Below are 10,900 nucleotides of genomic sequence, written 5' to 3' on the forward strand. Positions count from 1 at the left end.
ACAGGGAGGTTCTCTTATAAAGGAGAAAAAGCATACAAGACAGCCATGACATATATAGTGTTATACAGATATTGTTAATGATTTATTGAAGAGATTGCAATGGATACTGTCAAATCATGCATAAGGAGATATATCAGCTTTGTAAATATGCTTTTATTTTACACCACGTTTTACACTTTTTGCAGCATAAATTATTTTCACAGCTTGTTAAATAGTCCCCTTTGTGTATTGCAGAGCATTTGTAGACAGTTTTAATTTAATGCTGCCCTCTTGTGGAAGGTCTGGAGAGTTACATTTATAAATTAATATTTACATTAATTATATGATATTTCTGCAGTTCCTGTATAAATAAAGGATATGCTAACTAATGATTTAAGCTTATGGACATTTTCTTTTCTCATAGGCAGGATTGTAAGATATATTAATTAACTTGAACAAGAATATGTCTAAGACTGAATTAATGATATTTACTTTTTTTGTAGTAAAGGGTGTTGGCCTGGGTCATAAAGGAAAGTGGGAGAAACAATCTAATGGAAAGGTAAGTCAAATAATCAGATATATTTCTTCAGCTCCAGTAAATTCTCAGAAATCCCACTTAATCCCTTATCGATTTCAGTGTTTCACCGTTATAATGATAGCTTCCATCTAGCCCCTAGTCCTGAATAAGACACTGGCCAGATAAGGAGCCACCATACAGACAGCTCCACAGTACTCTAAGTTTTGAGTAAAATATATTTGTTATAATGAGCAACTGAAGATTCTATAGGGGATATTAAATCTGCTTTTGATAACATTGGTTACAAAGGAGTCCTGTGTCTATGTAACAGACAGCACCATGGAATGCCAAAGTCACTTCCAGCTAAAACTATATTTGTAGGTTGTTCCAGGCTCCTGTGAATTCAGTTTTCTTACATTCTGTAGCCCTCTGTGCTAAAGGTTCTGCTCCATTGTGTAGCCCAGTGCCTTCCCATGGCCTGGCACCTAGAATCTCTCTGTGCCAGTGTTGCCAAGTGTGTACGACAGTATAGTTATTACAATGTCACAACTAGTCAATTACAAAATTCTTAAATATATATAGAAACACATATCTTTCAAAATGCCCACTTAAAAAAATTGGGAAGTTTTGGCTACACCCCTCAGTTATACAGTGTTGTGTTTCAATATGCTCAGAATCCCTCAAACCTCTTCTATTTCGGTAAGCTGACCCCTGTTTGGTTCAGCAATTGGAACTGGCCTCCAAAAAATAGCACCACTAATAACAATATTTTAATAACAAAGGTGCTACATTGGAGTTGCTCATAGCAACCAATCAGCAATTAGCTTTAATCAGTCTAGTATCAAAAAATGAAAGAAAAGATCTTATTGGGAGACTGCACTGGTTCAGTTTATAACAAATCTTAGTAAATCAGCAGTAGTACAAGTGTAGGATCTATTATCCTGGGCATACCCTGGTTTTCATGCAGTAAAAAGTAAAGGTGCTGTTTTATTCTTACAGAGAAAAAGGAAATCAGTTTTAAATGTTAGAAGTATTTGATTAAAATGGAGTCTTCTCAGTGAATTGAATGTGGCCTATATTGTGAAGGGCTGGTACAGGGTTTACACAGGCACAGACCCTATTGCTGGAAAGCTAGGCAATGATGAATGGTTTATGTTCTAGAGCAGTGTTTATCTCACTCATGCGTTTGGTATATTCAGATTTCATCAAGTTTTCTTTGCACAAATTAGCAGAGTCTCAGGGATATTTGCTCTTTATCTTTACTGAATGTATCTGTTTGCATTTATCACATAACACAGCAGTTGTTTGTTCTTGATGACAAATGGCTATTTTCCTACTGGAATTACCAGATACGACCTCTAGGTTTTTTTTTTTTGTCCTTTCCACACCAATGCTATGAACACAAGGGAATTAAATACAGATTATGTGGAATATACAGTATAGTAATACAGACTGAGAACAAGTACTGCTTAAATACATAGTAAAAGGCACACAACATCCAACAGGAATGCTGCTTACAATTACTGATTAATGAAAAACTGTCATAATTATGTCTTATGCAACTGTTTGTACTATGTATATATATATGTTAGTATTTTGTATTTTATGCATTTTGTATTGCATTTGCAGCTGTTTGGAATGCTTTCAATAGTCCAAAATGCTGTGTTAAATCTCCCCAAATAGCCTTTGAAAGAGATACATTGCAATTGTCAGGCTATAGTTCCCTGAAACTGTTATCAACTGTTCTGGGTGGTTTCATTCTGTTTGGTTGGGCTACTTACTGGGGGAGCTGAAGAAGGTGGGCAATTTATTAGGCACCCGCATATAATTGCTAAGTTTGGACCCCGGGCTGGCACTTCCCTGAAAAACAAACTTGCCACACAGCCCGTTTGACATTTCCAAGGGATCTCTTGGCTGCCTAGATCCATTTACATGTTCAATAAGCTATTGTAACAAATAGCCTAAAGTAGGAAATCAGTGCATATGTAGAAGAATAAAATGAGAACTTTTACATTACTCCTTATGGGGACTTTCCCAGACAGCCAAGGGGCCCCTGGGACATGGCAAAAGATGTCATTGCAGCCCTCAGTAGAATTGGCACCTCTGCCCCTGGTGACACTTGTCCTTTAAAAATGTGGCACTTAAAGCACCTAAAGACCCTCTTGTGCCATTACACTTAAAGCCAATGAAATGTGGAGGATGTACAACAGTGCTGTATGTGGCTGGTGAACTCATGTCACTAGAAAGGTATTTAAGTAGTCCTTTCCTGTGGAAAGCAGACATAGATGTGATGGACCAAGAGATGTCTTCTATTGTAGCAGACTCCTACAGGAATGACAAAAGTACAGCCTTTATGCACTGTTGGCCTTATTATGTACACAGCAAATGGTTCTGCTTCTCTTACTCAGTCTCTAATGCTAGGTACAGTCAGGAAATACACCAGCAGACTGTCAGAAACCTTTAAGGGGCCAAACCTGCACTCCCTAAGGGGACTAACCTGCACTCCCTAAGGAAACTAACCTGCATTCCCTAAGGGGACTAACCTGCACTCCCTAAGGAAACTAACCTGCATTCCCTAAGGGGACTAACCTGCACTCCCTAAGGAAACTAACCTGCATTCCCTAAGGGGACTAACCTGCACTCCCTAAGGGGACTAACCTGCACTCCCTAAGGGGACTAACCTGCACTCCCTAAGGAGACTAACCTGCATTCCCTAAGGGGACTAACCTGCACTCCCTAAGGGGACTAACCTGCACTCCCTAAGGAAACTAACCTGCATTCCCTAAGGGGACTAACCTGCACTCCCTAAGGAGACTAACCTGCACTCCCTAAGGGGACTAACCTGCACTCCCTAAGGGGACTAACCTGCACTCCCTAAGGAGACTAACCTGCACTCCCTAAGGAGACTAACCTGCACTCCCTAAGGAGACTAACCTGCATTCCCTAAGGGGACTAACCTGCACTCCCTAAGGGGACTAACCTGCACTCCCTAAGGGGACTAACCTGCACTCCCTAAGGGGACTAACCTGCACTCCCTAAGGGGACTAACCTGCATTCCCTAAGGAGACTAACCTGCACTCCCTAAGGGGACTAACCTGCACTCCCTAAGGGGACTAACCTGCACTCCCTAAGGAAACTAACCTGCACTCCCTAAGGGGACTAACCTGCAGCTCGACTCAGGGTCCTACCCATCACACTAATTCCTTTTCAGGGACACAACTGTGCTTACTTAGTTAACCTACCTACCTCTCACCTATGAGAAAGCTATTAGAGGATTATTGCTTGATATCAGTAACCCCTAGCTAGCACCTACCATGGACCACCCTCCCTACCTGGCCAGTAATTAATTGGCTGGCGTCTAATTATTACTCCAAAACCACTCAAGGAAGGTTTAGGTATTTCTCTGCTGCCGTTAGAAAAACTAAGGTCTATGTACCTCAGCTAGGTATAAATTTGCTACCAGCCTGGCAATGAAAGAGTAAAGCGCTCATACAGTACATTAGACGTAAGAGATTGGAAAATATGAACTTGCAATGAACAACACAAACTCATTTGCCACAATAATTGAACATAAAATATTGGCCATTTCTACGTTGTTAAAATTTCTACGTTGTTAAAATTGTTTTAAACTGAATGAACCTTCCCACATTAAAATGTCAGGCCCGCTGTGGAGACCATTATATAACCCACTCACATTATATTTTTTTACATGAAGCCTTTTAACTCCATTAATAGGGAAGTGGTTATGCCTGTGACCATGCAGCTGCTGGAACCCTGCGTAGGTCATTATTCATTACTGCCAAGAAATTACCTCTATGGACGTAGCCCACCATTAGGCAATTAGTCCCATTTTTATGAAGAGGAAGATATTTATGAGATTACTTTGGCTCTAGTTTTTTCCCCTGTTTTCTGATGATGGCCCAATTATGTCCAATTGCGATTAATCAAAAACCTTTTTTAGCTCTCATATTGGTCTGGACAAAAAATAAATAAATTAAAATGTGACTGTGCTTCTTTGAGACAACATTTAAACCAAAACATTTAAACCAAAATGAAAACTCTTCTGGTATCACATTTTTCTTGTACCAGCTATCTGTCCTTTAATAGAAATCTGCCCTTTTCAGTTATATCTAAATCTGTATCTCTTTTTATGCAGCTCCCCCAAAACCCCTGCCATTGACTTTGACTCTCTGTCGGCTGCTGTTTGCTCACAAGACACACGTGCTGCGCAGCCTCCAGAGCTTTTAAGACAAATAAATGCACAGGCTGTCAGGCTGATACTTGTAACATTATTTCTGCCGGAGTGAGTCTGTGCCTGTAAGGGGAAGACTTTCAAAAATCTGCCAAGGCTTCCGAAATTCCTCCATCAGCCTCATTAGTGAGCCAGCAATTGTCCGACTGAATCTAAAAGCAGAGGCTTTGCATGGTAACAGTGCATAACAGTTTTACTTTGGGGCTTACATGCATATGCTAATACTGACCTTAGACTGGTAGCCCTTGGCTGGAAATATGTCCATTTTCAGTCTCCTCTATAGGGCAGTCTTTATTAATCTTTCATTATAGAGCTACAATATAGGGCCATAAGTATGTGGACACCCATTCAAAATACTAGAATAGCCACACCCATCATTGCTGACACAAGTGCCATGACATCATACAATGACATTCTTCATAATTCAGTATGTATAATACTTTGGGGAAGGCCCACAATAATACCCCCTATGCACAAAGCAAGGTCCGTACAGAACGAGTGGCTGAGATGGGAGTGGAGGAACTTGACTGCCCTATGTAAAGACCCAACCTTAGCCCAACTGGACACAGCAGCTAAATTGGAGCAGAACTGCAGCACTTACTGCCAGCCAGGCCTGATCTCCAACATCAGTATCCAACCTTACTCTTGGGCTTTTTCCAGCTAAACTGCATTACCCTGGCAACTTGCCACTTACCACCCAATAATGTGTGTGTAGTAGGAGTACTGCTGCTATGAGTTGACAGGGCACAAGACAGATAGACCAGAACTTGCTGTTTGAAATCAGCTGACCCATGAATAAATTAACAAATCTGCCAGAGGCTGTAACTAGACGTAGGCTCATTCTTTCTGAACCCTGGGATGCACTTGCAAATTACCAAGCCCCAAGCCTCTCAATAAAAAAGCACCTGCATTCAGTGGCTGATTTACAGACATAGAAGCCAAATTACACAAGGGCAGTTGCCAATAGCAACCAAACAGCCATTACTTTTAAACAGTCTACCACTACTACAAAGTAGTAAATGAACATGAAGACCTGATTGGTTGTTATTGGCAACTGCACTTGTGCAAGTTAACCCCTGTGTTAGTAATTGATCCCTTTAACGTTCACTAAGCTTTGACTGCATTTGCCAAAATTTCAAAACTGAACAACAGATAAGGAATAAATCGCTCAAGCAGCAGTGGCTATGAGCTCAGATTATATTTACAAAGTGCAGAAATATACAGCAATTGCTCATCATTCGTTTCCAGTCTGGGCCCAACATTCCCTGTCTGATATACCTATTATTATTATTCCCCTGTTTTTAAGTGAACAACCCCTTTAATGCCCTTTCTATGAAATGTTGTATTAATTCTGAAAGTATCTTATTATAGTGCATATTTATGGTATCTTTGGATTTATGTAGCTCTATAACTGCTCTAGCCTGAGATTGCCATGTTATCTAGCCCACAACTGGCTTCAGATCCCCTACAAATCAAGTGGTGTAAAAGAGAATATGTGCCTAAATGCAATGGGTTACACACACCCTGTGTTTGAACAGGTGACCTACTCTAAATTCATGTGCCGGTAATAGCAGTGCAGCAGGGAAATCACATGGGAAACACAGGTTTTACAAGGCAAGAATTGTATTTACTCTCAGTGTGTGGTTCACTAAAGATAACTCTCACTTTAGATCCTATAGATACTTATCTCTTTTCTGCTTATAACAGCAAAAGTCTCTGCTCTAACAATAAAAGACAATATAGTAAATTTAATTCTAACAATGGATTATGTGTCACTTGCAGGAATGGCCACTATAATAACTGAGATGGTGCCTTTGTCTGTTATCTGCTTTCATGACCTGAGCATTTCATATACGGTACATATTGCCCTCCCTGTCTTATAATAATCTAATAATAGCCTTTTCAGGAAGATGCTAGCCATTAGCCATAAATGTATCTACAGTGACAGGTGACATTGTACAGGTACAGTCATTGACAGATGAATGGGTCTCCTCTACTGAGATATTACAGGTATAGACAGTGATATTACAGATACCGAGAGTGCCAAGTGAGTGGGTCCCAGGCCCCTGCTCAGATATTACAGATACAGAAAGTGAAGAGTGAGTGGGGTCCCTGTTTGGAAGTCACAGGTACAGATGATGACAGGTGACTGGGTCCCTGCTCATATATTTCAGGTACAGACACCAGCACAAGTCTATTCATACATTACAGGTGCACACAGTGACAGGTGAGTGGGTCCCTGCTCATATATTTCAGGTACAGACACCAGCACAAGTCTATTCATACATTACAGGTGCACACAGTGACAGGTGAGTGGATCCCTGCTCATATATTTCAGGTACAGACACCAGCACAAGTCTATTCATACATTACAGGTGCACACAGGGACAGGTGAGTGGGTCCCTGCTCATATATTTCAGGTACAGACACCAGCACAAGTCTATTCATACATTACAGGTGCACACAGGGACAGGTGAGTGGGTCCCTGCTCATATATTTCAGGTACAGACACCAGCACAAGTCTATTCATACATTACAGGTGCACACAGTGACAGGTGAGTGGGTCCCTGCTCATATATTTCAGGTACAGACACCAGCACAAGTCTATTCATACATTACAGAAGCACACAGTGACAGGTGAGTGGGTCCCTGCTCATATATTTCAGGTACAGACACTGGCATGAGTCTATTCACGCATTACAGGTGCACACAGTGACAGGGGAGTGGGCTTTTATTCACACATTACAGGTAGAATGAGATTTGGGTAGGAAGCCCAGGACTGCTCCTACAATGCTTATTTCATGGGCCACCCTTGAGACAGAAGACAGCCACAGTAGTATGATTGGATTCCCAGCTATCAGTAAAGGTGAAGTCAGACAGGTGAGTGGGTCAGCTGACTCACAAACTAAATTCTGTCAGTTATACAGTAATTACAACCAGAGAAAATCAGGGCATTGCTTTAATCCCAGCTTTCTCTTCAGTTTCTGCTTTAAAACCTAACCTGTGTGTCTGCCTGGCCCTTCACTATTTTCCCCAAAGTGTCTGTGTCTGATCAATGTAGCCTTTCCCCAAGCCAACCCCATGCCTCACTTTTAGATACTCATACATTCATCATCTGAGAACATAACCACATGGGTTTCTCCTGAAAACTTATTTAAATAATTTTATTATGGGTCTCTAAAAATACTTTAGCTTAAGTTCATTTTAATTTTTTCTGTTACTACTGATGTTTACTCGTGTCACTTATAGAAATCCATTAAAACTGTATTTAGTTGGAGCACTGGCTTTGTAGATGTCTTATGAGTACCATACTTGTTAATGACTCGTTTCTTTGCAATTTATTTACCATAAGAGAACAATTTAAAGGTCATATAACTTCTCAAAATGATATTCAATATATAAGCAGGTTTTACACTGCTAGCATAATACATTTGAAACACCAGTACAATAATTTTGTCCAAGAAAATTAAGAAGGAGGAAAGGAAAATCTTGTGAAGTTCCTCCACTTCAAACTTACCAGAGAAAAAGAGGGAGGGACCCCCACACCAGTTGCAACATCAACCCCCCCCCCACATCACACTTCCTCCTTGTGGTCGTAATGGTGGGGAGATGCGTTGGTGCCTACAGCTGCCAGAGAGAGTGGGCCTGGACTCACAAGGTTTCCCTGGTGTCCTACTGGCCCAGTCCAACCTTGGGTAGATGGCTCTTCTCTGCTTGCTTATTTCATATCACAGGAATTTCTTGTCATTTCTTTACTGACTGCGTCCAAACTACTGTTCAAAAAAGTTTATTAGCTGTGTAAAAACAAATACCTAGCTCTGTAATGCTAACATCTTGAAAACTAGAAAAAATTGTTGGTGATTGTTGGAAATGCTTGAAGGGGTGTTTATTTCCTCCTCTAATAGTGCCACAGAACCAGGGAGGGCAATGGGCAGATGCTGAGAAAGTGTTGCGGATCTCTATGCTAAGCTTTTGATGAAACAAATAAATCCAAGTTCTTTTTTTCTGGTAAAAAAGGACCGTGTAGATGTGGAAAATGGAAAAAAAAACTGCTGTACAGACAACACATGCTGATTTAGGGACTAGTTTAATGTTAAAATGGAGTGAATTAGAGAATAATTTTTAATTCTAAAGCAGATTGAAGATGGCTTTAGCTGTCCTGCCTTCATCTGGATAAAATAGAAGATAGAGCCTCTCACCATGGTTACCAGAGCTAGACGTCACCTGCCCCCCAACATAATTATATGTATATTGCTATAAAGTATACATTTATTTTACAGTTCCTCTTGTGTACTTTATGGATATTGATTTACAAAGTACAATAATATTTGCCATCCTATATAAATGTAGCAAATAATGTTTATGCAGATGTATGCCTATCAGGCAGGTTTTAATTCAGCAATTAGCACCCCCCCTAACATATGCATTTGTTATAACGGTGCCCTGCTCTGTTTAATTTGCTAGGGATCAGGCATCAGAGCAATTCAGCGTCTAACACAGGCAGAGCCCAACACGAGGGCAAATAATTGATGCACTCAGGGCCATGTGTTTGACGCATACAGTTCTCATGCTCTTTACCTAAGCTGAGCAGTGACTCATTTCACTCAGTTCTTATCCTATTATGTCTGACCCTGGGTGTTACTTGCTCCTGATGCCTGGGGCCTTTCAGATGATCAGTGCAGTTGCTGGCAGTCCCTTCCATATGACTGGAATTCTGCATATTAACAACTTCTATGCCAATTCTGTACCTTCAGAAGGGCCCTGTGAAATCCCATGCACTTTTCTCTGGAAGAAACATTGTAGAATGATTGGTGTGTAGGGTTGCCACCTTTCTGGTTTTCAGAATACCTATCTAAATGAAAACTGCATGTCCAGACTTTCCAAATTAGGAAATCTGATGTAAATGACACATTAATCACCTATTGCTGCATCATAGCCCTGCCCCCTGACATCACTGACCCGCCCCCTGACATCACTAACCCATTCCCTACAACATCACTGCCCAGCCCCCTGTCTAGACTTAGGGGTATATTCATTACAGTGTGTAAGCCAACATCACTGGTGATGTTGTCCATGGCAACAAATCAGCAATTAGAATATTGGTTGCTCTGGGCAACATCAGCGGTTATGTTGGCTTATACACTATAATAAATATGCCGCTTAATCGGAAGAGTAGTCAGAAGGCAGCAATCCTAGTGGTGTGCCAAAGCCTTCCATTTCTGGTAAGGCAGTGCTATGTTTATAACCGTGTAAATAACTGCATTTTTTACAATACCCTATAATACAGTGGGGGGGGGGGGGGGGGTAGGTAAACACGTGTGGGTGAAGGGAGGGCAGGTTGGTGCACAAAGGGTGATCTGCAAGGGATTCTCTTCTACCCTAAGTCACACTTGAATATAAGGATCATGCATGAGTACGAACCCCCTACCCTCCTAGGTGGAACTTCAGACTCTTTTACTAACCCTGAACTTTTTTTTTTCTCCTAGACCAGTGATCCCCAACCAATGGCTCACAAGCAACATGTTGCTCCCCAACCCCATGGCTGTTGCTCCCAGTGGCCTCAGAGCAGGTGCTCATTTTTTAATTCCTGACTTGGAGGCAAGTTTTGGTTCCTTGCAAACCAAGTTTATTGACAAACAGAACCACCTGTAGGCTGCCTGCCCATATAGGGGCTACCAAATAGCCAATAACAGCCCTTATTTGGCACCCCAGGAACTTTTTTATGCCTGTGTTGCTCACCAGTTCTTTGTACATTTTAGTGTGACTCGTGGAAAGAGCAAATTGAATATAGGATAGGACATATCACTAACTTATCATGATTCATGGAGCCCAATGAGTTTTTTTTAAAGCCCAGGACTACTTTTTTACTGATTTTTGAGAATGAGAATTACTTTTTCCTATCCTTTTTACTATCTGGGAGAACCACCCAACACTCCTTTATCTATGGTATCCTCCCCACCAACCACAGGGCATGCTTATACCTGGATGAGACTGTACCTTCTCCCACCCATGCTTAACAAAGAATTAGCCCACCCATTCTCAAAGATCCCAGTCTGTTTGTTCAGGTTTCCAGGTCACGTTTCTCCTGACTGAAATTTGGTGCACTTGCCCCCCTGCATCCATGCATAACTGACTCACTCAGCACTGTACTT

This window comes from Xenopus tropicalis, chromosome 3, assembly GCF_000004195.4.
Source record: "Xenopus tropicalis strain Nigerian chromosome 3, UCB_Xtro_10.0, whole genome shotgun sequence".
NCBI lineage: Eukaryota > Metazoa > Chordata > Amphibia > Anura > Pipidae > Xenopus > Xenopus tropicalis.